Source organism: Pristiophorus japonicus, chromosome 1 (genome assembly GCF_044704955.1).
Source record: "Pristiophorus japonicus isolate sPriJap1 chromosome 1, sPriJap1.hap1, whole genome shotgun sequence".
NCBI classification, from domain to species: domain Eukaryota; kingdom Metazoa; phylum Chordata; class Chondrichthyes; family Pristiophoridae; genus Pristiophorus; species Pristiophorus japonicus.
Window position 1 is genome coordinate 262,246,791 of NC_091977.1, and position 27,478 is coordinate 262,274,268.

The following is a 27,478-nucleotide window of genomic DNA, read 5'->3' on the forward strand; positions in this document are numbered from 1 at the left end:
AATCTTCTCTGCGCCCTTTCCAGTGCAATCACATCTTTCCTGTAATGTGGTGACCAGAACTGCACACAGTACTCCAGCTGTGGCCTAACCAGTGTTTTATACAGTTCAAGCATAACCTCCTTGCTCTTGTGTTCCATGCCTAGACTTATAAAGGCAAGTATTCCATATGCCTTCTTAACCACCTTATTTACCTGGCCTGCTACCTTCAGGGATCTGTGTACCTGCACTCCAAGGTCCTTTGTTCATCTACACTCCTCATTCTTCCAACGATTTAATGTGTATTCCCTTGCCTTGTTAGCCCTCCCCAAATATATTACCTCACATTTCTCCAGATTGAATTCCATTTGCCATTGTTCTGCCCATCTGACCAGTACTTTCATATCTTCCTGCAGTCTACAGCTTTCTTCTTCATTATCAACCTCACAACTGATTTTAGTGTCGTCTGCAAACTTCTTAGGGTTAGGGTTAGGGTTAGGGTTAGGGTTAAGTCCAAGTCATTGATATATACCACAAAAAGCAAGGCACCCAGCACTGAGCCCTGCAGAACCCCACTGGATACAGCCTCACAATCACAAAAACATCCATCAACCATTATCCTTTGCTTCCTGCCTCCGAGCCAATTTTGGATCCAACTTACCATTTTGTCTTGGATCCCATGGGCTATTAGTTTCGTGACCAGTCTGCCATGTGGGACCTGATCAAAAGCTGTGCTAAAATCCAAATGCACTACATCATACGCACTGCCCTCATCAACCCTCCTGGTTACCCCCTCGAAAAATTCAATCAAATTAGTCAGACATGACATTCCCTTGACAAATCCATGCTCACTGACCTTGATTAATCCACCTCTTTCCAAATGAAAATTTATCCTGTCCCTCAGGATTTTTTCCAATAATTTTCCCACTACCGAGGTTAGGCTGACAGCCTGTCAACCGGTCTATCCCTTTCTCCCTTTTTAAACAAAGGTACCACGTTAACAGTCCTCCAGTCCTCTGGCACTGCACCTGTAGCCAGAGAGGATTGGAAAATGATTGTCAGAACCTTTGCTATTTCCTCTTTTGCTTCGCTTAACAGCCTGAGATACATTTCATCCAGGCCTGGGGATTGATCCACTTTCAAAGCTGCTAAGCCCCTTAATACTTCCTCTCTCACTATAATTATCTCGTCTAATATTTCACACTCCTCCTTCCTCATTGCAAAGTCTGCATCGTCCCTCTCTTTTGTGAAAACAGATGCAAAGTATTCATTAAGAATCCTACCCACATCTTCCGCCTCCACACAGATTTCCTTTATGGTCTCTAATAGGTCCCACTCTTTCTCTAATTATCCTGTTGCTCTTAATGTATTTATAAAACATCTTTAGGTTTCCCCTGATTTTACTTGCCAACATTCTTACATGCTCTTTCTTTGCTTTCCTGACAGACAAGGGAATTTCTAGCCGCAACATGCAGGCAAGTGTCTGAGGTGTGTCCACAGTTCCCGCTGGCCTCATGCAAAATAGGTGCTCTCCTGTTGACTGCGCAAACTAGCAATAGCCCATCCACCACCTTAATCATCCATGCCCTGAATCACCAGCACACTGTGGTTGCAGTGTGAATCTATATTGAGAGGGCGCACTGCATCAACTTGCTCCAAGGCTTTCTTCACAATGTTTCCCTAACCCGCGATCTCGCCCACCTAGAGGACAAGGGTGTGGGAACACCATCACCTCCAAGTTCCCCTCCAAATCCATGTGGTGAATTTACACCCCTTCTTAGGTGGTCCCTCATATCGAGGATGATTTGCTTCCACACCAAAAAGGGATGAGTTCAATGAGTTCACAGATGTTTCAATGAAGGACCTGATATTCCAGGTCACGAACTACATCTTGAAGGGTGGAAGATGCGTGTGCGTGGATTTTTTTAACGTGTGGTGGCCATTGCAAAACAGCCAACACACGGGCTTGACAGAGCTAGTTCTTGGTCCAGTGGCAAGACGACTGGAGACCTGTTCTGCTGAACGGACCTAGTGCGCACACATATCGCAGTGTGGGCTGGCTCATGCTGCCCCTGGGCCCTCGCCTCTTCTGGGCCCCGTTCACATTGCTCTACAATCTCTCGCCGCTCCTTCGCCCTGACCTCGCCACTTCTGCTGTACCTGCCCACACTCCAAACAGCGACCTGGATTATGGTGATGTCTAATCCAGTCACCCTCTTCACAGCCGTTGCCCTCCCGGACCGACTCGCGCTGTCATCATCATCATCATCATCATCATCGGCAGTCCCTCGGAATCGAGGAAGACTTGCTTCCACTCTTAGAATGAGTCCTTAGGTGGCTGAACAGTCCAATAAGAGAGCCACAGTCCCTGCCACAGGTGGGATAGACAGTTGTTGAGGGTAAGGGAGGGTGGGACAGGTTTGCCGCATGTTCTTTCTGCTGCCTGCGCTTGTTTTCTGCATGCACTCGGGATGAGACTCGAGGCACTCAGCGCCCTCCCGGTTGCACTTTCTCCACATAGGGCAGTCTTTGGCCAGGGACTCCCAGGTGTCGGTGGGAATGTTGCACTTTATCAGGGAGGGTTTGAGGGTGGCTCAAGGCGGCTGAAGGCTGAGGTCCAACAAAAAACCCGAGACCTGAAGAAGAGGTGGTGGATGGAGAAAGCGCAGGAGATACAACAACTGGCTGACAGCCATAATGTGCGAGAATTCTTCATTGCAGTCAAGGCCACCTACGGTCCAAACTCCCAAGGCCCCACCGCACTGCTGGCCAAGAATGGGGAAACACTCATCAAGGACACCGAGGCAGTCAGGGCCCGCCAGAAGGAGCACTTCAAAGATCTCCTCAATCGAGACTCTGCCTTAGCTCGAGTGTTCTTGACTCCATCCCGCAGCATGCGACCCGCCACCACTTCAGTGAAACCCCAATAGCGCACAAGGTAGGAAAAGCCATAAGACAGCTCAAGAACAAATGGAATCCCTGCTGAGGTACCAAAGTATGGCGGAGAGCTGCTGTTGGCGCAGATACATAACCTCATCTCTCTCATCTGGAGGGAGGATAGCATGCTGGGAGATCTCAGTGATACAGTGATCGTGACCATCTTTAAAAAAGGGACAAATCTGACTGCGGCAATTACAGAGGAATCTCCCTGCTATCAGCCACTCGGAAAGTTGTCACTAGAGTCCACCATTGCTCGTAGGTAGGGGATTTTGACCCAGCGATGATGCAGGAACAGCAATATCTGTTCAAGTCAGGATGTGACTTGCAAAGGAACTTGGAGGTGATGAAGTTCCAATGATGTTGCCGCTCTTTTCCTTCTTGGTGATAGAAATTATGGGTTGTTAGGTGCTATTGAAGTGAGCTTGTTAAACTGCTGCAGTGCTTTCCTGTAGGTAGTACATATTGCAGCCACGGTTTATTGGTGGTGTATATCAGTTCCATAAGAACATAAGAATTAAGAGCAGGAGTAGGCCATTCGGCCCCGTGAGCCTGCTCCGCATTCAATAAGATCATGGCTGATCTTCTACCTCAACTCCACTTTCTGCACTGTCCCCATGTCACTTTATTCCCTTAATATTCAAAAATCTGTTGATCTCTGTCTTGAATATACTCAACGACTGAGCCTCCATAGCCCTCTAGGGTAGAGAATTCCAAAGATTCACCATCCACTGGTTCCAATGGAAGAGGCGCCAATCAAATGAACTGCTCTGTCCTGGATGCTGTTGCCCCCTGCCCTGGCTGCAGGTCACTCATGGCCAGTGTCTCACCACGTGCAGATGCCACGTCTAAGCTATCCTCTAAATTGCGCACAGTGTCAGTATATGAGCTGGTGGCTGTGAATGGCTGTGTTTCTTCATCATCACTGTCTTATTGCTCTTCCACCACTGCCAGGCAAGTTTGCAATTCTTGAGTATCTGAAAGGAGAAAAGTACAAGGGTAGGATTGTAGTGAGGGGAGGGGGGGAAAGTAAGAGGTACATGCTTATATCATTTGCAGCTTGTAAATCAAAAGAGAATGTGGGATGAGGGGGAAGTGGGATGTGAGAAAGAGGATTAGGTATGAGGAGACCGTCATCTCTGGTTTGTGCCCTGCCACTCGCCATGGCCTCAGCAATGGCTGCTCCAAAGATGGCGAGCACCATATCCTCCATGGGAATTAGAGCCTGTCCCTCGCCGGTTAAGTCCTGCTGCCTCTGGTTGTGTGCCACCTTCTCCTGCAAGAGAGAGGGATATGATTCAGTGAGTGTGGTTCAATTTGTTTGGCTGATGTGACTGGCAATGTGTGCAAGCGGTGAGATGTGGGTGTGAGGCTTGCATCAGTGCATTTGACCACTCGTGTGAGGTCATTGAACTTTTTGTGGCACTGCATCCAGGTCCTTGTGGCTTGACTCCTGGCATTGACTGCCATGGCTATCTGGTCCAACTGCCTTCACAAAGTTTGTCTGGAGAACCTCCTGGTCCCCTGTGGATAGAGCACAACTCTCCTACTTTCCACCACCTCCACCAAGGCACACAGTGCAGCGTCAGTAAACCTTGGAGACCGCTCACTGCTATATTGTTCCATTTAATCATCTTTTTCCATGTCAGAATAAATTCCACAATGACTTCCATCCACAATGCACCTCCCCTTTAAGAGGTGCAGGCTGCCTTTAAGTAGAGCATGCTTGCTTTAAGTGATGCTAGTCTCTCACGATTTTCGGACCCCTGCTGAGGCGTGCAGACACTCAGCAGCATGGTTAGCGCTGGCTGCATGCTACAGTGTTAGAACTTGCTTCTATGTCAGAGGCCATTGTACGATTAGGATATGCTAATATTGGAGATTAGTCAGGACAATGGGGAGTAGCAAATATCAGACAGGATGGCTACATCCCATGTGAGGTGCTAGTATCAGGAATTGGCCAGAATAATGGAAGCACCCAAGCCATATCACATTAACTATCTGGGATTGTCGAGGTTATCCCGTTGCTTTTGTAATGTTAAGGCAGGATGTCAGGTTAAACTGACTAACAGTTAAACCATCAAAATGGCTATTTTGTCAAGTCTGGAGGTTTGGTGAGAAGGAACCTCACTTCAATATACATTCCGGACATCATGTGATATGACTCTCATTAAAAGGGGAGGGTACCTTAAGGAGGGTTGGGAGATTTTTGAACTCGTGATAAAAGTACAGGTGACAACCTTCTTGTGGAGACAACTCATGGGAAGTCCAACACTGCTGAGGCCAAGCTTGATCACCTTGAGTCTGCAGGAAACCAGGTTGTATGAGTCTATTATAACCGTAATAGTTATTATACTATTGGTGTCTGAGCAATAAACTTGCATTTGCGCAATACGCTCGAGCCTGAATCAGGAGGATTCATTTGATTGAGTTCAAGAGATTTCCTTACATACAGTAATGTTAATCAGCAGGCAGCACGAAGTTGGCGTGCTGCCTGCATCGGAAGTAACGGGCATGGGTTCATCCTGCATTGCGATCCTCGTGGCCATTGTCAGGCCCTGTCCAATTTTGCCCCCTTAGACTTTTGCCTCTGATTGGCAGAATCTTGTTGCTTTTAAAAAGTAAAGTTGGGAGGATTTTCAAGTGGACGACACTCTGTGTGCATCGCACTGACTAATGTTTATTATAAAATATTTATTATAATTTATTTTGTCTTCTCATTGGTGAATACTTTTTAAGTCAGAACACCACATTCTGCTGGTATTAGCTTCTTGAAATATATTAAATTAATGGCGACATTAATTTAAACATTTTCTTCATATTATTGAATTCATTAAATAAAATAATAACTATTATTGAAATAAAATAATAAAATGCTGAGGTGAGTCCTGATCTGAGGCAAGTATAAAAGGAGTCCCTGATGAGAAGGTTGTATACTTGTGTAATTTCATATAAGGTTGCTAATTGCCGTTGTGATGAAACTGAGAGGGAACGCAAAGAATCCACCAGTCAAATGTCATCACAATATCATTCACCTTTTGAATGTGATGTTAAACCGAGGCCCCCTCTGCACTCTCAGGTGGATGTAAAAGATCCCATGGTGCTATTTCTAAGAAGAGCAGGGGAGTTATCCCCGGTCTCCTGACCAATATTTATCCCTCAATCAACATCATTGAAAAAGCAGATTATCTGCTCATTATCACAATGCTGTTTGTGGGACACAGACTCTGAACCAGGAAGTGTAAGTTTGAATATTTAACTCAATATAAAGTCATGTATAGGAAGTGAAATAGAGAGAAGGAAGTAAAATGTAATTAAGAGAGCAAGATAAAAGAGACAGAAAGAAAAAGTTTCAAAAAATTTCCCCAACAATAATTAAAATCTGAAGACTAAGACTCCACACTTTTAAAAGTAAATTTTCAGTGCCAGAGGGATTGTTTGGTAGTAATTCAGAATAATCACATCATTAAAAATTCACTTACAGCTGAATGTACAAGCCCTAACTTCTTCTGGTGTGTTTCCTTGGTAAGTACAGCAACTTTACGCCCTTTGTGTTTCAATGCCAAATCTATCGACGAGGTACTGGTGTAGTGCAGCTTGTAAAGGAGCAGGGAAAATCGGTCAGTAAGTTCCTGATTTCCATGTTTAATGGTGCATGTGCGGACTCCAGACGTTGCTGTCCGATTTATTCCATAACAATGGTGAGCGCTAATAGCCTCACCGTTACTCCTAATGCAAACTCCGGTGCATTGATTATATTTAGATTTCCAAAAGGCCTTCGATAAGGTAGTAGAACATGTCAGAACATGTAGAGCCAGGTGCCTAGTAGCCAAATGGATAGCAAGCTAGCTGCAAAACAGCAAACAGAGAGTTGGGGTTGGGAAAATGTTGGAGTCCATTATTAAAGAAGCAGTAGCAGGACATTTGGAAAAGCAAAATTTGGTTAGGCAGAGTCAGCATGAATTTATGAAGGGCAAGTCATTTTTGACACATTTGCTGGAATTCTTTGAGGATGTAATGAACAAGGTGGATAAAGGGGAACCAGTGGATGTGGTGTATTTGGACTTCCAGAAGGCATTTGACAAGATGCCACATAAAAGGTTACTGCACAAGATAAAAATTCATGGGTTAGGGGTAATATATTAGCATGGATAGAGGATTGGCTAACTGACAGAAAACAGAGTCAGGATAAATGGTTCATTCTCTGGTTGGCAACCAGTAACTAGTGGGGTGCCGCAGGGATCAGTGCTGGGATCCCAACTATTTACAATCTATATTAATGACTTGGAAGAAGGGACTGAGTGTAACGTAGCCAAGTTTACTGATGATACAAAGATGGGAGGAAAAGCAATGTGTGAGAAGGACACAAAAAATCTGCAAAAGGACATAGGCAGGCTAAGTGAGTGGGCAAAAATTTGGCAGATGGAGTATAATGTTGGAAAGTGTGAGGTCATGCACTTTGGCAGAAAAAAATCAAAGAGCAAGTTATTATTTAAATGGAGAACGTTTGCAAAGTACTGCAGTCGAGTGGGACGTGGGGTTCTTGTGTGTGAAACACAAAAGGTTAATATGTAGGTACAGCAAGTGATCAGGAAGGCCAATGGAATCTTGGCCTTTATTGCAAAGGGGATGGAGTACAAAAGCAGGGAAGTTTTGCTACAGTTATACAGGGCATTGGTGAGGCGAAACCTGGAATACTGTGTGCAGTTTTGGTTTCCATATTTACGAAAGGATATACTTGCTTTGAAGACAGTTCAGAGAAGGTTCACTAGGTTGATTCCGGAGATGAGGGGGTTGAGTTATGAGGGCAGGTGGAGTAGGTTGGGCCTCTACTCATTGGAATTGAGAAGAATGAGATGTGATCTTATAAGATTATGAGGGGGCTTGACAAGGTGGATGCAGAGAGAATGTTCCCACTGATGAGGGAGACTAGAACTAGGGGGCATAATCTTAGAATAAGGGGCCGCCCATTTAAAACTGAAATGAGGAGACATTTCTTCTCTCTAGAGGGTTGTAAATCTGTGGAATTCGATGCCTCAGAGAGCTGTGGAAGCTGGGACATTGAATAAATTTAAGACAGAAATAGACAGTTTCTTAAACGATAATGGAATAAGGGGTTATGGGGAGCGGGCAGGGAAGTGGATATGAGTCAATGATCGGATCAGCCATGTTCGTATTAAATGGCGGAGCTGGCTCGAGGGGCCGTATGGCCTTCTCCTGCTCCTATTTCTTATGTTCTTATAAAAGTATTTACTCAGACCAGCAAAAGGTGGAAAGACCACTGTTGTTCACCATTTACATAAACAATTTGGAATTGGAAGTATAATTTCAAAATTTGCTGATGACACCAAATTGGGGCTGTAGTTAATACAGAAGAGGACAGCGACAAAATATAGGAAGATATTAATAAACTTGCAGAATGGGCGTGTAATTGGCAAATAAACTCCAATATAGATAAATGCGAGGTAATTAATTTTGGTAGGAATAAGCAGGTTGCATACTGCTTGGAAAGTAAATGTCTAAGTGGGGTAGAGGAACAGAGGGATCTGGGGGTAAGGATACACAAATCACTAAAAACAAGTTAATAAAGCCATAAAAAAGCAAACAATAGCACTTGGGTTCATTTCTACAGGGACAGAATTGAAAAGCAGAGAAGTTATGTTAATGTATAGAATCCTGGTTCGATCACGCTTGAGTACTATGAACAGTTCTGGTCTCCGTTTTATAAAAAGATTGAGGTACGAGAGTAGGTGTAAAAAAAAATTACTAAAATGATACCAGAACTAAGAGATTATACTACATTCAAACTCTTGTGTCCTTAGATGCTCTAGTAATGACTCTACGAGGCAATGTGTTGTACTTGAACTGTAGTGACCTTAGTCCTTTAGTTGTTAACTCCAGAGTGAGGATCACACCTGGTGGCCTGCCTTTTATACTAGGCCAGGCACACCTGTACAGGTAACCTACAAGTTCACCCACTGCTGTGCCCTCTGGTGGCACACTTTTTGATAGTACCAACAGTAGCCATGTAGGATACATGACATCACTCTCCCCTGAGCCTTTAGTGCAAATCGCCTCTGCATTGATTGTGCTCTGGGCTTAGCTCTATGTGGGCTCTGTCTGGTTCAATCTAGGGTCAGTGGTTGGTGCAGTAGAGTGCTGGTGGTTGCTGTTTGTGTGTGTGTCCCTGACCACTCCATTCTCCCCACCGCAGCCCCCAACATATAGATTATGCTGGAGGCTCATTGCATTCATATTCATTCAAGTTCAGGAAACCAGGTTTGCATTACATTTGTGGTTCCGTTGTGAGACAAGTAGGTTAATCTGGTGAGCTACCTTATCGATGCAGTGACCGGTGCGTAAGGACAAACTAGTTCCAGCTGCTGGATGGTGTCCCTGCAGTCTGGTGGCGGTGCAGTGCCCAGTGCTAGCAGTGAGAACGCGGTTGAGTCAAGTTGCCTGCTCTTGGAGCTGTTGCCGTGGTCCCTAGCATCAGGCTGGTTCACCGATGCCTGTGACCTCCCTGTCCTTTCTTTGCGCCCTGGGTCGCTGCTGCTCCCTGAGGAGCTGTCGTCTAGCAGTGCACAGGGGACTGCTGACTCACTGGTCTGGGCGTTGTTTGGTTTGGGATCCTGGTTGGCTCCGTCCCCTTGGGGGAACTGTAGTGGTTGACCCTTTGTTTATGGTTATGGCCTTGGTGGCGATGGTGTCTGGGGACTGCGCCTTGGCACTGTCTGCTCTTTCAGGCTCGTAGCAGTTGGTGCCATCAGGTGCCTGAGAGGTGGAGCCGATCAGGAGCAGGGTATCGATACCGGTGCCATTGCCCTGCTGAGATCGCTTGTTCTGCAGCTCGTGTGTGTTGGCTGCTTGTGGCCACACTCCATGGTGCATAACTCTGGTCCCCGGGACACAAGCTACAGCATTGGGTAGCTTGCTGGACCTGTGTGCTCCTGATGGATGCCTGCCCGCTGCATTGGCTGCATGCAGTTGAAATCCTAAATCGCACAACTTTTCATTACTTATTGTGGATACTCTGTAGCTCCAATCGCAATCGCGCGACTTTTCCTCGCTAGTTGCATGTGCACAATTCAGATCGTCAATTACACATTTTACATGATCGCGAGACTTTTCCTTGCTCATTGCTTGTACACACCTCTGATCATCAGTTACACATTTTATCTCTGACTTACAGTTGATATTCCATTGTTTGAGTGTGTGTAGCTGTCCCTTTAATTGTAGTGGATTGCAGGCCTCCTTTAAGAGAGCCTTGCTTGCTTTACCCCAATCCTCTTCTCCATTTGGTGCCATGTGTTGGTCCATCAGTGCTGCACCTCGTGATCTGGCCTCGGCCATCTTTTTCTTCAGTGCCCCACCTTGTGGTTTGGGCGCCATCTTTCCTCTATCCACGATGTCGACTGCGGTGATCCTCATCTCCCCAGGTGCTGTCTCCGAAGCTGGAAAGTCACCTCTGGGTCCGATTTTCTTCCTCCAGAGTCTTGCCGCTGGAGCCTGGAAGGTGCGTTCGGGTCATCTCAGCTGGATCATCTCCACGCAGTCGTGCTGAGCGTTCTGTGCCTCGGGTGCTGTGCTGGTCTGCTCTCTGGTGCCGTATGCAACCTCAGGTGGGGGCTTGCTTTGCCTCTGAGCGCAGAGGACATCGAGCGCTGGAGGGGTGAAGTCTTTCCACTTGATCTATAGTGACCTTAGTCCTTTATTTGTTAACTCCAGAGTGAGGATCACACCTGGTGGCCTGCCTTTTTCCTAGGCCAGGCACACCTGTACAGGTAACCTACGAGTCTCCCACTGCTGTGCCCTCTGGTGGCACACCTTGTGATAGTACCAACAGTAGCCATGTAGGATACATGACACAAACTGCTGTACAGAGTTTTAAAGATGTTCTTTGCACTATGGGTGGGTAGAGGTTTTTAATCATCATTCTCACTGATAATGAAAAGAGAAGACTGAGAGGTGACCTGATAAAGATCTTTTAGATTAGGAAATTGTTTGATAGGGTAAACATTGAGAAAGTGCTTCCACTTGCAGGTGAAGCCAGAACTAGGTGCCATAAATATAAGATAGTCACTAATAAATCCAATAGGGAATTCAGGAGAAACCTCCTTACCCAGAGAGTGGTTAGAATGTGGAACTTGCTACCACATGGAGTAGTTGAGCCGAATAGCATAGAGCATTCAAGGAGAACTTAGATAAAAAAATGTGGGAGAAAGGAATAGAAGGATATGTTGATGGGGTTAGATGACGAAGGGTTGGAGGAGGCTCGTATGGAACAAAAACACCAGCATGGACCTGTTGTGACTGTTTATGTGCTGCAAATACTATGTAATACTGTGTAGTACTATGTAGTCCATTCTCATATTTCCACTTTTCAACTTGGTCTATATTGTCGTCCAGAGTCAATGGGCTAGAGTTTCCCTAACCTGTTTTTCTGGCGCCCTCACCCGAGGTGCTCTGTTTTTGTCTGCCTCCAAGCACGCCGAAAAATGAAGTCGGTATTCTAGCCGCTCCGCAGCCTCTCTTCAGTTGTGGTGCAGCGTGGCCCAATGGATTGGGGGTGGAGCCAGGTCCCGGTGCTGAAAACAGTGCCGGGACCTCTGCACATGCGTGCTAGAGTCTGCGCGCATGTGTAGTAGCTCCTGGCAGGCCAAATCTGTGAATGCACGCTGCAGGCTGTGTGGGAGGGGCCCGAAGCACAACGTCCCTAGCCCTGACCGAATGGGCTCCCTCATCGGCGGCCCGCTGCGTTCCCTAAGGCAGGACTTCTATTTTTTATTTGTTATTTACTGATTGATTTTGGTGCTTTAGGTGCAGGGTTCCTTCTATTTTTTATTTTTTATTTATTGATTGCTTATTATTTTGGTCTTGGTGCTTTAGGTGCAGGGTTCCTTCTATTTTTTATTTATTGATTGCTTATTACTGTGGTCTTGGTGCTTTAGAGGCAGGGTTCTTTCTATTTTATTTGTTAATTAATTGCTTATTATGTTTTGTGCTTTGTTTGGTGCTTGGTGGTGCTTTAAATGTAGTTACTTGTGCCAATTCCTTAACTCAAGGTAAGGTTTTTCTGTGCAGACAGAAGTGGCAATATACGCTGGCCTAAGTTAGTTTGGAGCAACTATTTGCTGGCCAAACACCTAAAACATGGGTAAGTGGCTGGGAACACCGCCTTTTGAAAAAAAAACTGAACTCAAAAAAAACATAACTAACTCACTTACACTGGCACAAATTAAATGGCCAGAATTGCAACTAAAACAATAGTCCAGAAAAATCAAGTTGCTCCAAAAAAAAGGAGCAACTCCTGAGGAAACTTCAGCCCAATGATTCTTAATTAGCCTCAGAAGCACAAGAATCGTTTATACTTTGTGAAGTATTAATCATCTCTGCATATATAATTTTCAATCCTGTTGTCAACCAGATATTTAGTGATCTCTTTTTGAAGGAATTCATTACTATAGGCACTGACTTTTCCTGCAGAGCCATAATTGTGCATAATAAAAGGTGTCCTCTGATTTTTATTTTCTCGAGGGGTTTTATTTTCAAAACTATCCTTTAATCCTGCACTCATGGTCACGTCAAGTAGCCTGCCTATACTTAGACCACCTTTGTCTTAGAGCAATCAAAGACCTTTTTCATGATCGGTGTGCTTAATGTCCATTCTATATTCAAATGCAAATAAAAATGCTGAAGATAAATAAATAAACTGCACAAAACTTACTTCTCATGAACATTAACTGACCTGGACAACTGTTTTCATTCTTTATTTGAATTTTCACAAATATTGGAACAATTTTAATAACCTCCTAAATTCAAGCTGGATGTTTGAGCTGGGCAGTAAGTTTATTTTTACTATTATAAGTTATGAAGTTGGAATTTTGTAAGAGCTTAATTGAAGCATGTATACATGGGAACAGGAGTAGGCCATTCAGCCCCTCGAGCCTGTCTGCCATTAATTGAGATCATGGCTGATCTCATATATAGTAAATCATTCTACATTTTACTAGTTGCTTTGACTGAAGCAAAGATAAATTAAAGAGCATATTTTTGGAGTTGCATAGGCCCCAAGTTTCGTCCCGCGGCGCAAACGGCGCACCTCCGAGCTGGGCGCCTGTTTTTCGCGCCGAAAACTGCACCTAAAAAAAAGTCCGATATTCTCGAGCTCCTTGGAGCTTGATGTCTGCTTAGCGCGGTGCGCTCTTCGCAGCAGGGGCGGAGCCTAACACTCACGCCGATTTTCTAAGTAGCAGGGGGCGGGTACAATTTAAATTAGCCTTCGTGGTGCCGGCAACCTTGCGCGTGCGCGTTGGAATGTGCGCGCATGCGCAGTCTCACACAAACATTGGCACTCGGCCATTTTTAAAAATACTGCAGAAAAAGTGAAGATTTGTTTCTTGGACCCCTGCAAAGGCTTGTAATTCAATTTTTTTTTATATTTCTGTGTGTGAGGGAGTGCTTTTAGCAGCACTGCTGAATAAATCACCTGCTGAAATCAGTGAGTTCAGCTTTTCACTGCTAAACTTGCAGAACCGGTGCTGCATTGGTGCATGCAAATTAAGGACTGTGTGTTTGGAGAAATAAGAGTGCCAATTCAACTTTGCAATGGATCAACGTCCACCAAGAACAAAGATGGCAAACCATTGCATAATACGTGGTGTTGACAATGCAGCACCCATTCTGCAAATTTAAATATAAAACTGTCGATGTGGCTGCCTCTCCCTGTCCAAATGGCCTCAGTCCCCCTCACAGCTCGAAGGCTGCTGCTGTATCTTCGGCTGCCGGCCAGCCACTGACGCCGCCCCTAAAGCGTGGCCGAATGGCCTCAAGCACCATAAAGAGCTGCGTGTGTCAGGCGTTGATTCTTCGGCTGCTGGCCAGCCACTGACGCCGCTGATATCCTATGGCCGAATGGCCTCACGTCGGTTCGCTGCTGATTCTTCGGCTGCCGGACAGCCACTGACGCCGCTGATATCTCATGGCCGAATGGCCTCGGGTCCGTCCGGTGCTGCTTCTTCGCGGCCAGCCACGAAGAGAATGAAGGCCTGCCTCAAGCACTGCAGCTCAGCTCGAAGCTTGCTGCCGCTGCCGTCGAGACACTGTCGCCACACCCCTGCCTGTCTCCAACATGAAAGGCCTGCCTGAAGCACAGCAGCTCGAAGGCTGATGCTATTTCACACAGGTAGGATCATGGTTTATTTAATCTTTTCTTTGCTTATAAATTTTTATTGTATAATATTTGTATAAGTATAACTAAGGATTGATTGTAGAATTTAATCACTTCCCTTCCCTCCCCTCCCCCTCACCTCATTCCCTACGCCTAACTTGTAACCTACGCCTGATTTTCTAAAATGTAGACAAGGTTTTTTCGAGCGTACAAAAATCTTCACTTACTCCATTCTAAGTTAGTTTGGAGTAAGTTTTCACTCACGAAACTTTGAAATCAGGCGTAAGTGGCCGGACACGCCCCCTTTTGAAAAAAAAATTCTGTTCCAAAGTGAAACTATTCTAACTGACTAGAACTGGAGCAAACTAAATGTGGAGAATTCCGATTTCTAAGATACTCCGTTCTACACCAGTTGCTCCTAAAAATCAGGAGCAAATCATGTGGAAACTTGGGGCCAAAATGCCTGCCGCATCCTCTATTTGTAAGACGATTGCAGTGTGTTCTCTCATTCTAAGCCCTTATGATTCATTCAGGAGAATATATTAACTAAACGATTATTTGCTGATTGCTGGATGAGATTACTCTGATGAGAGCAATCATAGCTGAGATGAAGCTAACAGTTTCTGGCTTTGACTCCCTCACGGCCGAGCCAGCACATCTTCTAAATTCCCATTGTGGGCTCGGCTGCTGTCAATGTGAATCAATTAGACTTACCTTAGTGAAGATTCTGTAGTTGTATGATGTCTTACTATTCTTTCACAATAGCAAAAGGTGAATGGCCTTTAGGCTTTTCCTTGTTGCTGATTTTTTTTTTCTATATCGTCTTCTGCCTGAATTCTTCTCCATTTTCCAACCCACTTGATACTTCGAATTGCTCCACTCCTCTTCCCTGTGATCTGTGAAAACAGAGACACTCAGAGGAGACGAATGTAAGGATTTGGTCTATCTATTTTAAGATTTGTCTGGGTTTCTTGTCATATTATATTAAGAACACAGAAAGATGAAGAATCCTAAATGTAAACTTGCCTCGAGCATCTTTTGTCAGTTGAAATCTGTTGCAAAGATTAAAAAGATTGAGAACAAATGAGCTTTTTGATGTTCGGAGATTACACAATTGCTGCAGGTGCAACAGCCCACAAACAATGCTGTTTTTGTTGCTATGTTAGGTTTGTTTATCAGAAAGGTCATGAAGAAACTCAGTAATACACTTAGAGGTCAAAATTGTCCCTTTTTTGCACTCTGGTAACAGCGCCGGTAGACGCTAACAGGGCGCAATTGCCTTTTCACCCGGGGGGTTCGTGGTGATGCCTGGGGCAAAATTGTGCTCAAGATTCTGGGGGCGATTTATAGTTTGCAGTGTGCCCCGCGATTTGCGCCGGGACCAGCGTACATCCGGCAATGATGTCATCGCCGTGCCGCCAACACCTCACCGCCACGTGCCGAACCCTTTGCATCCTGTGGGGGACATTGCCCACGAGACGTGAGGCTAGCGTGGGTCCGGGGCACCCCTTAAAGTGGAGGCCATGTGTGCCCCAGGCCAGCATTTATTTTTGTCAGGCGACTTTTCCATCGGCCCGACAGTGGCGGCTCTTTATGTGCCAGGCCGCTGTGGATAAAGGGGAAGGGCATTCAGTAAAGGGGAAGGGCGTTGTGGCATGTCAACATTAGGTGGAGCAGCTGTGTAGCCCTGATCCATTCAGCCCTGCGCTGATGCCTCAGGAGTGCCCCTCCAATGAGGTGGAGCACCTGAGACAGTGCTCCTCCTCATTCGAGGGCTGCAAAGGAAAATTCCACGCCGGAGGCAGTATTTCTGCCCCGGGCGTTATCTGACCCGGGCCCGGAAGGTTAACGCTCCTGGACAGGCTGGGAGGCAATTTCGGCCCTGAGTGTCTATATAAAGTCATTCCTTAAATTATCATTATTACACGTTAAAATCCATTGTTTAATTTGTGTAGTTTGGGGTAAAGTGGTGATGTTTTACTTTCTATAATTTTATAATAATACTTGGAAACACTGGCATCCATTTTGACAGTTCTTCCACAAGACTCTCTTTCGAGCAACATTTTGTAGTTCTAATGCAAAGAAGGGAGTTTCACAAAAACCTCAGTACATAGGGTGAATGCTCTTGCGCTGCAATAGAAAAACTGGGTGAGAGAGTTTCAAAGATAGTCATTATGGGCCAGCAGTGTATATTTCGTGCATCTGTCAGCGCTTGTCTTCAAAGGGCTGGTTTTAGATTTTGGCTAGCATCCCAGTGGCAGACACATGCAACTGACAGAGTTGGGAAGAAATAATGCAACTTATGCCTTCCCATCTGTCCTGTAGAATTTGGGCCACTATTTAAATCATGCAATTTGCCAGGATCCGTTCATCGAAACAAAAGTATTTGGTTAAAGGGACACTGCTCAACTGAGATTGCTTGTGGAGACTTCTGGCTATATCTTGGGACTTACTGCAGACATTGTAAAAATTTTTTACTGTTATACTCAGAAGGCCATCTCCGACATTCTGCATTGACCTTGGAAAACAATCCATTTCAACATAATTACAGAGCTAGGATCTTTCTGCTGTACAATTGGCTTTCCAATGGGAATTCCACTTGAGATAATCTATTTGCTAGTGCAAGAGAAGCAGCAGATGGACGTCAGGGAAGCCAGATTAATCGTGCAACATCATAGAGAGTGGTAGGCTGTCCTGGCATTACCTATCCAACAGGATGTCTACATCCAGCCATACTGTCCAAGAACATTCCCAATAGCTCCGTCTGATGAGGCTGTGATTCAGTGTGGAGGCTTTGGGGAGTAGTCATATCTGCAGGCAAGGTCTCATCATAGCGCTCTCCTTTTATGGCACACTCTCATTCCAGGGAGCCTCAGTGAATATTTGTCATGTCAATCAATTTGCTGTGCACTCCTCTATCAGGCAAGTCACAAATGGCCTCTTTGCCAGAGCAACTCAATTTATACAATTCAACAGTACTCCCACTCAGACGACTGAGATGACCATCACATTTTCCAGACTTGTCAGATTCCCTAGGGTTGTGGGTCGATTGATTGCACCCACTGGGCATTGTGTGTCTCAAAGATAAAACCCCCATATTTATGGGAATTGCAAAGGCGTTCAGTGCTTAAATGTGCACCTCATTTCTGGTATCGGACACAACTTCCTGCGTGTAAATTCACGTGCGAACTCACCACATGCTAGAAGTTTTCATGATTTTACACTTCATCAGTCTCTTCATTCTATTTCAACAGCAGAGGCAAGGACCAAGATAGCTTCTGGGTGACAAGGAATACCTGCTGCTCCCACAGTTCATGACACCTCTCTTTGGGCCACCAGTGCTGAAGAGGAACACTACAAGGAATCACACATGAACAAAAGGATAATAATTAAGGAAACTGTTGCGATGTTCAGAGGAAGATTCTGGTGTGTCGATAGGTCCAGGGGTGCCTTGCACTATGCATCCAGCACCATCTCGCAAATTGCAGTACCATGTTGTGTGTTTTGTAATTTTCCAATCAGGAAAGGACTGATGGTAGATTGTCCGAAGGATACCAGAGAGCCTGATTATGATGCTGAAGCTGATGCTGAAGACCCAGCCCATGAAGAACATGAAGCAGGTACAGTCGCAACTGCAGCTAGACAGCTGAGACACTTTGACACATCTTCACAGATGAATAGAGTACTATTATTTGTAAATCTCAGCCAAGTGAAGACCTGCCTCCTTTCACCAAACTCTCTATGGTCTAAATATAATACTTGCTCCTCATAGTTAGCTGACATGTCCTAATCTTGAGTTTCAACAGGTGTCAGCCTTGGCTCAGTGGTAGCTCTTTTGTCTCTGAGTCAGAGGTCATGGGTTCCAGAGACTTTAAGGGATAATCCAGGCTGTCACATCAGTGCAGTCCTGAGATCTCGGCTTCCCTCTTAGGGGGGTGCAAAATATCCCATGGCACTATTTGAAGAGAAGCAGGGGAGTTCTCCTGGTGCCTTGGCCAATATTTATCCCTCAACCAACATCACGAAACATCATTTAAACAGGTTGGCGGGAAAATTGCAGTCAGAGGCTTCCTTCGGAAGAACGCCTCTGACCAAATTTTTTTTTCGAAAATACCTGGTGATCACGGAGGAACGTAAGTTTCCAGTTGGAGGCCTCTATTTGCTGTGCAGCATACGGGAACATATCTTCCAGTATGTATTTGTATCCTGGGATCACTTGGGCCTGGACCACGAATGAACATCCATACTCGGTTTGTGCGATCTCCCATTACTATCAATGAGAATACCCCCAAAAAACAAGAAACGTTACACAATAAATAAAAAAAACACATCACATATTTAAATTTAATCGAAATTGAATATAATTAAATGTTTTAGAAAAAAAAATTTAATGTTTTTAATGTGTGTTAATAGGGTTAAAAATAAACTTACCTTAATGGATAGGGATTTTAATATAAAAATGAGTGATTACATTTAATTTTTCTAGTTTTAAAACTCTTAAGTTGGTAACAGTAGACTATACGCCTGCTTTTACCAGGCGCAAGAGTTCGAAGGACATTCACTGGGCAAGAGTTGGTCAAATAGCCCAATCGCTGCCCCGCGAATGTCCTTCCTGCAGGGATATTGGAAAAGGTGGTTCTCGGCGCATGCGCATTGCGCGCCAGAAACCGGCATTTGCGAGGCTGCTTCGGGTGCATGCGCACATCGTACACACTCCGGCGAGGCCGCAGTTTTCGGCCCATTATCTGGTCAATATCTCATTGCTATGCGTAAATTGGCTGCCACGTTTTCTCCATTACAACAGTGACGACATTCCAAAAAGTTGTCTGTCTGCGACTTTGGGATGTCCTGAGATCCTGAAAGGTGCAATATGAATGTATCTTTATCTTTATCAGCACAGCATCTGTCACCCATTGTCAGATAAAAAATAATAAATAATTATAACTTTTATTTATATAGCGCCTTTAACGTAGTAAAATGACCCAAGGCGCTTCACAACAATTTTACATGTTAGATATTGATCATTGAGGGAAAGAGAGAAAAAGCGTGAGAAGGATGTGTAAAAAGAGGTTCAAGGCTCGGGTCCGAAGCGGCAGCCAAAATGTGCACGCAGATAGACACAGGAGAAAAGATAGACAAGAGAACCAAACACCAAGAAGTGCTTCCATTAAATATTCCTGTAAGTTGTTACAACTAATTATAAATCCTTACATGGTTTTGCCACCATACACCTGCTTTTTGCCCACACAAGATTTTCTTCTGCCCTGTTCTAAAACTTGTATGTGCCACCGGAGACCTTGGATTCTGAGTTGCAGACAGATGTTGCAAAATATTATGGGCCTCATGGGATGGAGGCAGCCCTTCTTTCTGGGGTCCTTAAGTCTGTAATGGACAAGGGACGGAAAGGCTGATTCTTTGTCATGGTATCTTGGCCCCTTCAAAGATGAATACTGATTTGCTGCTTCCATGACGGGAAACATGCACAACAGCTTCTCCACTGGTACTGGCAACAGGACATTTTCAGCTTTAAATGAAAGATTAATTCCAGGGGAGTGAAAAGGTCCATTTTACAGTGAGAAAACTCAGTGTGACAAAGGTATTTTGTACATTTATTCTCTTGCAAGCAGATATTTAGAGTAATAGTCAATTCTACCACCTAATGGGACTTTAGGTGTTAATTGAATGCCACATATTCCTCTGTTCCAATATAAGTTTGCTGCACTGGTGTATGATTACAGCTAGTGAGCTAAAACACCAATTGCTGAGGGATCCAGTTATTATAAGGAACTTTGTAGATTCTGGTATTTGAAACCCTTAGTTCAAATTGCCCCATTTATTTACAGCAATGCCACTGTGAGTGTATGTTTGTTTACATATGCCTGACAAATCCACTCGTGTAATTGTCTATGTTGCTTTTCTGCCTGATAGTCGATAGTCGAAATCGATAGTCTGAATTTTATACATGCACTTCTAGTAAGAGTGTTACAAATTTTGTGTTTGCATTAGATATTCTCTCAAGTTCAGCATCATTTGTCTCTCCCGTAAGCAGGCCCCATGCCCCTTACAATCAGGTGTGTGCCGTCACTGCCCAATATCTCGTCATACAATAGCGTGCCGCAGGAACTTTAACAACATCCTTTATGGGTGGGGAGTTTACCACAGCTCAATATCTAGTTATATGATAGTATTCCCCAAGTGTTATAACAATGAAACCCAAAGTTAAATAAACTGGATAATGTAATCATGCATGTGCTTTGCAGGTATATTTCTTGTATCTTGGAGTCGGTGGATTGATGACAGGGTAGATGTAGAGAGGATGTTTCCCCTCATGGGGGAATATAGAACTAGGGGGCATAGTTTAAGAATAAGGGATCGCCCATTTAAAATGGAGATGAGGAGGAATTTCTTCTATTGGCGGGTCGTGAATATTTGGAATTCTCTGCCCCAGAGAGCTGTGGAGCCTGGGTCATTGAATATATTTAAGGTGGAGATCGACTGATTTTGAACTATAAGGGAGTCAAGCATGATGGGGAGCAGGCAGGAAAGTGGAGCTGAGCCCAAGATCAGATCAGCCATGATCTTATTGAATGACAAAGCAGTCTCGAAGGGCCGAATGGCCTACTCCTGCTCCTATTTTTTTTATGTTATTATGTTATAAATACTCTAGTGAGACAATGTCAAATTGTAAATTAACAAGCTCATTTATTTTAATTATAATGGCCCAGAAATTCCTCTCAAGGTCTTTCTGTGGGCAATTGCCTCCTCACCGGAGAATTTTTCCGAAAGTACCTGGTGGTCTAGGAGGCGCTCTGGATTCCGGTGGGGTGGCCTTCTCTTCCCACGCTGCAAAGCGCGCTCCCGTCTGGAAGGTTCTCATGCAGAAGATAAGTATTTCACAGGTTCCCATTAATAGCACTGAGACTCGCGTATCTATGAGTTCTCAGTGCTATTAATGGGAACAAAACCAAACACACAAAATAATAAAAAATAAAAAACAGACCACACATATTTAAAATTAATTGAAATTAAAGTTATTATGCCTTATCAAAATAAAATATTTTCCTGATTTTTAAAAAAGTTTTTTTAATTATGGTTAAAAATAAACTTATCGTAGTGGGGAGGGTGTTTAACAATAAAATATGTGTTTATAATTTAATTTTATCGTGTTTTTGTATGTTTTAAAACACTTGCGCTCTGTATGGCGCACAATTTTTGAGGACATTTTCTGGGCAAGAGATATGCGTAAATCCCGTAATCTTGCCCAAGAAATGTCTTGGCTCCCGATAGGTCTACGATCTGTCAAGCTCGAAGTTGACAGATCAGAAAAGCCAGTTTTCAGCGCATGCGCATTTTGCGCTGAAAACCGGCTTTTCCGATGCCTTCCTGGGTCAGTAGAAACTTCGTATGGGCCCGGGACGTCGGAATTTCTGTCCCAATATGTGAACGGACAGAATAATATTTACAGTGAACTTTAATATATTAAGTAATGGTCCTAATAATAAAGAAAATAACAAAGTTTGGCAAGCTAAATGTACTTTTCTGACTTGCATATCTCTCAAGAAAATAAGCACTAAACTTATACACGTAGCTTTCACTTTCTCTGTGACCAACTTACTCACCAGATTTCTGCAGACTGTGTTCCTTAGTTGGACTGGAAACTAGAGGCTTAACCTTTAATCCATCCTCAGCTTTCCGTGCTCAGGAATTGAACAGTCAAGCTGCCAGTTGAACTTATTACTGCCTTCCTCGGGTGGATTCCGAGCAGTTAACCTCATGCTGAAGTATACACTGGCCTGAGAGGGAGTGCCATGCAGGTTTATCAGAATGATATCTGGACTCTCAGGGTTAAATTACAAGGAGAGATTACGTAAACTAGGGTTGTATTCCCTGGAATTTAGAAGGTCAAGGAGTTACTTAATTGAAGTTTTCACGATATTAAGGGGAACAGCTAGGGTAGATAGAGAGAAACTATTTCCGCTGGTTGATAAGTCTAAGACTCGTATGTATCTTGCATGTGCTTTACAGATACATTTCTTGTATCTTGGAGAAGGCGGATTGATGAACACTCTCGTGAAACAATGTCAAATTGTAAATTAGCAAGCTCATTTATTTTAATTGTAATATGTCAATGGAGAAAATAATGTTTGCAGTGAATTTTAATACATTTAGTAATGCTCCTAATAATATAGAAAGTAGCAAAGCATGGCATGCTATCCCTGTTAGCCTAAAAATTAGAGCCAGATCTTTTAGGAGTGAAATTAGGGAACACGTCTACATGCAAAAGGTAGTAGACGTTTGTAACTTTCTTCCACTAACAGCTATTGATGCCAGATCAATTGTTAATTTTAGATCTGGGATTGCTAGATTTTTGTGAACCAAAGGTAGGGGCAAAGGCGGGTATATGGAATTAGGTTGCAGATCAGCCTTTGATTGACAGAACAGGCTCAAAGGGCTAAATGCCCAACTCCTGTTCCTATGTTACTATGCTGAGCTCACATGAGTTGAAGTTATTCCAACAAATCATGTGTGAATGTTTATTGGAGTGTCTTTAATGAAATTCCAGTTTCTCAAAAGCAACAATAACTTGCATTTATTTAGCGCCTTTAACGTAACAAAATGTCCCAAGGCGCTGTACAGGAGGAGTGTTATCAAACAAAATTTGACACCAAGCCACATAAGGAGATAATGGACAGGCTTGGTCAAAGAGGTAGGCTTTAAAGAGCATCTTAAAGGAGGAGAGTGTGGCAGAGAGGTTCAGCGACAGAATGGCAAAGCTCAGGATCTAGGTAGCTGAAGGCCCGGTCGCCAATGGTGGAGTGATTGAAATTGGGGATGCGCAAGAGGCCAGAATTGGAGGAGCACAGAGATATCGGAGGGTTGTTGAGCTGCCAGAGGTTACAGAGATAGGGAGCGGCGGGGCCATGGAGGGATTTGCAAATATTATGAGAATTTTAAAATTGAACCGTTGTTGGACCGGGAGCCAGTGTAGGCCAGCAAGCACAGGTGTTATAGGTGAGCGGGACTTGGTGTGAGTTGGGACATGGGCAGCAGTTTGGGATGCCCTCAAGTTTATAGAGGGTGTAAAGTGGGAGGGTGTCAGGAGTGCATTGTAATAGTTGAGCTAATAAAGTATGTGGAAGCACTATGCGAGACTAATGATTTTTTCAGTTCTGATCTTTTTAACTCGAATCTATGGGCCCAAATTTCCGCCCTCTGGAAAAACGGTGCATTTCCATAAGGTGCGCCGACTTTCTGGAATAAAAAGGGCGCCGAAAACTTACCTTGTGATTCTGCAAGCTCCTCAGAATGTCTTCGTGCTTGGCATGGCGCAGCACAAAGGATCGGGGGCGGAGCCATATCCAGGCGCTGAAAATAGTGCTGGGACCTCTGCACATGCGCGCTGGAGTGTGCGCGCATGTGCAGTAGCTCCTCGCCCTCGAGGCTGCGTGAGAGGGGCCTAACCTTAGCCTTGCCGAATGGGCTCCTGTTCAGCTCCCTCCCCCCTCTCCCTCCCTCCCGTTCAGCCTTCCCCCCCCCCAACCCTTCCCCCTCTTCTCCCCCCACTCCCTCTTCTTCTCGTCCCCGGTCGTTGGCGGGGCCCGCCCACCGGCATTTCTCTGGGGGCGGGTCCCGCCCGAAGTGTCGTCAGCAGTGGCCCAGCCCGGCCAGTTCAGTTTCCCCCCCCTCCCTCCCATTCAGCCTTTCCCCCCCTCCCTCCCATTCAGCCTTTCCCCCCCCTCCCTCCCGTTCAGCCTTCCCCCCTCTCTTCCCCTTTCTCTCTCCCCCTCCTCTCTCGCCCCCTCCTCTCTCGCCCCCTCCTCTCTCACCCCCTCCTCTCTCACCCCCTCCTCTCTTCCCCCTCCTCTCTTCCCCCTCCTCTCTCTCCCCCTCCTCTCTCCCCTTCCTCTCTCTCCCCCTCCTCTCTCCCCCTCCTCTCTCCCCCATCCTCTCTCCCCCTCCTCTCTCCCCCTCCTCTCTCCCCCTCCTCTCTACCCCTCCTCTCTCCCCCGCCTCTCTCCCCCATCCTCTCTCTCCCCCTCCTCTCTCTCCCCTCCTCTCTCTCCACCTCCTCTCTCCCCCCCTCCCTCCTCCTCTCCCCTCCCTCCTCTCCCCTCCCACCCTCCTCTCTCTCCCTCCCTCCCCTCCTCTCCCTCCTCTCCCTCTCCACTCCTCTCCCTCCCTTCCCCTCCCACCTCCTCCTCTTCCACCCTCTCCTCTCCCCCCCTCCCTCCTCCTCTCCCCTCCCTCCTCTTCCCTCCCTCCCTCCTTCCTCCTCTCCCTCCCTCCCTCCCCTCCTCTCCCTCCTCTCCCTCCGCACTCCTCTCCCTCCCTTCCCCTCCCCCCTCCTCCTCTCCCCCTCCCCTCTCCCCCCCTCTCCCCCCCTCTCCCCCCCTCTCCCCTCCTCTCCCCCCCCTCTCCTCTCCTCTCCTCTCCCCCCCTCTCCTCTCCCCACTCTCCTCTTATCTCCCCACTCTCCTCTTATCTCCCCACTCTCCTCTTACCCCACTCTCCTCTTACCCCACTCTCCTCTTACCCCCCTCGCCCTCCTCTCCTTCCCCCCTCTCCTTCCCCCTCCTCTCCTCCCCCCCTCTCCTCCCCCCCTCTCCTCCCCCCCTCTCCTCCCCCCCTTTCCTCCCCCCCTCTCCTCCCCCCCTCCCCTCCCCCCTCCTTCTCCCCCACTCTCCTTCCCCCCCTCTCCTCTTCCCCCCTCTTCTCCCCCCTCTACCGCCCCCTCTCTTCCCCCCCCTCTCTTCTCCCCCCTCCTCTCACCTCTCTCCTCCTCCTCCCCCTCCCTCCTCCCCCTCCTCTCCTCCTCCCCTCTTCTCCCCCCACTCCTCGCTGTCAGAAAGAGAGAGAGACACTAGGAGGGGGAGGGGGAGGCGTCCCAGCATGCTGTTGGAGGGCTCCCGGTGCTGCAGTAGATAAGGAGAAACTTAATTTTTTATTGATTGAATTTTTTAATTATTTTTTTTAATTGATTTATTGGTTGATTTATTGATTTATTTAACATTTATTATTGATGATGGCTCTTTATTTGTCAAAGTGAAGTGTTTAATGTTTGTAAACCCCGCCCCCACCCCCTGCAATCTCTCGTTCCCTATGCCTGATTTATAAGTGTAGGTAAGGTTTTCCTTAGCGTACAAAAATCTATACTTACTCCATTCTAAATTAGTTTGGAGTAAATTTTCGCTGCCTAAACTTGCAAAACAGGCGTAAGTGGCCGGACATGCCTCCTTTTGAAAAAAGAAACCTGTTCTAAAATGAAACTATTCTAACTCACTGGAACTGGAGCAAACTAAATGCCGAGAATTGCAATTTCTAAGATGCTCCATTCTAAACTAGTTGCTCCAAAAAAATAGGAGCAACTCAGGCCGAAACTTGAGCCCTATATGTTGTGAATTTAACCCATTGTGGGCTGAGTTTTAACTTAATAGTGCTGTCTTACCTGAAATTCCTCCTCGATCAAATAGTCAAAAATCTTAAGCATGATCACGAATCACTGGATGGTGACATAACCTGAACAAAACAAATAGTTTATTTTATTTTATTTATCTTGAACTGTTTGTCAAAACCTTAAATTTCGTCTTAATTTTTTTATGGCAGGTGTAGGATTCAAATTCGAGTTGCCCTTGGAAGCATAAACATCAATTAAGATTGAGGTACTGAGAGACGATCTGGGCACAGGATTGTAGAATAGAATCATAGAATAATACAGCACAAAAGGCCATTTCGGCTCTTCAAGTCATTCTAAAAGCAATCCACTTAGTCCCACTCCCCAGCTCTTTCCCCATATCCCTGCTTTATTAGTCCATTCCTGTCCAAGTGGCTTGTTAATTTTCTCCCGTACAATTGTTTCTAAAAGCTTCTAAATAAGTAGAGCGAAGGAATAAAGGTTTGGGACACGGGTAAAAAAACCCCACAAGAATATTGGAGGGAAATGAGGGATAAAGCAGAGGCTGTGAATGGGGAATCTGACAGTTGGCTATCATTTGGACAGTGGGCAGATCTAAGTATTAATATTATGATCATCATTTGGTTGACTTACCATTTGATATCCCACTGATTACTGGGATGGGGGGGATCATCCTATGAGGAGAGATTAAGTAGACTGGGCCTATATTCTCTGGAATTTAGAAAAATGAGAGCTGATCCCATTGAAACATACACAATTCTTACAGGGCTTGACAGTGTAGATGCAGGGAGGACGTTTCCCCTGGCGGGGGTGTCTAGAACCAGGGGTCAAAGTCTCAGAATAAGGGGTTGGCCATTTAGGACTGAGATGAGGAGAAACTTCTTCACTCAGAGGGTGGTGAATCTTTGGAATTCTCTACCCCAGAGGGCTGTGGAGGCTCAGTCTTTGAGTATATTCAAGACAGAGATCTTGATATTAAGGGAATCATAAGAATTAGGAACAGGAGTAGGCCATCTAGCCCCTCGAGCCTGCTCCGCCATTCAACAAGATCATGGCTGATCTGGCCGTGGACTCAGCTCCACTTACCCGCCCGCTCCCCGTAACCCTTAATTCCCTTATTGGTTAAAAATCTATCTATCTGTGATTTGAATACATTCAATGAGCTAGCCTCAACTGCTTCCTTGGGCAGAGAATTCCACAGATTCACAACCCTCTGGGAGAAGAATTCCTTCTCAACTCGGTTTTAAATTGGCTCCCCCGTATTTTGAGGCTGTGCCCCCTAGTTCTAGTCTCCCTGACCAGTGGAAACAACCTCTCTGCCTCTATCTTGTCTATCCCTTTCATTATTTTAAATGTTTCTGTAAGATCACCCCTCATCCTTCTGAACTCCAACAAATAAAGACCCAGTCTACTCAATCTATCATCATAAGGTAACCCCCTCATCTCCGAAATCAGCCTAGTGAATCGTCTCTGTACCCCCTCCAAAGCTAGTATATCCTTCCTTAAGTAAGGTGACCAAAACTGCACCCAGTACTCCAGGTGCGGCCTTACCAATACCCTATACAGTTGCAGCAGGACCTCCCTGCTTTTGTACTCCATCGCAATGAAGGCCAACATTTCATTCGCCTTCCTGATTACCTGCTGCACCTGCAAACTAATTTTTTGGGATTCATGCACAAGGACCCCCAGGTCCCTCTGCACTGCAGCATGTTGTAATTTCTCCCCATTCAAATAATATTCCCTTTTACTGTTTTTTTTTCCAAGGTGGATGACCTCACATTTTCCGACATTGTATTCCATCTGCCAAACCTTAGCCCATTCGCTTAACCTATCTAAATCTCTTTGCAGCCTCTCTGTGTCCTCTACACAACCCGCTTTCCCACTAATCTTTGTGTCATCTGCAAATTTTGTTACACTACACTCTGTCCCCTCTTCCACGTCATCTATATATATTGTAAACAGTTGTGGTCCCAGCACCGATC

The 27,478-nt window shown here is 45.3% G+C and overlaps 1 protein-coding gene and 1 long non-coding RNA gene across 10 annotated transcripts in view; one reads left to right on the forward strand and one right to left on the reverse strand.

The window, feature by feature from the left end:
• LOC139270358 (uncharacterized) overlaps positions 1-18,383 on the reverse strand; it is a 51,835-nt gene extending 33,452 nt beyond the window's left edge. Inside the window, exons 1-2 of the long non-coding RNA XR_011594708.1 lie at positions 18,198-18,383; positions 14,798-14,979 (exon numbers count right to left, since the gene is read on the reverse strand). This is a non-coding gene — a long non-coding RNA (uncharacterized lncRNA). The remainder of the gene's footprint in view (positions 1-14,797; positions 14,980-18,197) is intronic.
• LOC139270224 (receptor-type tyrosine-protein phosphatase delta-like) overlaps positions 1-27,478 on the forward strand; it is a 2,930,110-nt gene that overhangs the window by 372,047 nt on the left and 2,530,585 nt on the right. For 8 of the 9 annotated variants that reach the window (XM_070888423.1, XM_070888432.1, XM_070888424.1 and 5 more), the window contains exon 1: positions 19,563-19,679. The exons of the other annotated variant lie outside the window; for it this stretch is intronic. The gene's annotated coding sequence lies outside the window, so the exon portion shown is untranslated. Of the gene's footprint in view, positions 1-19,562; positions 19,680-27,478 lie in introns of those variants that run through there. 9 annotated transcript variants of the gene reach the window in all.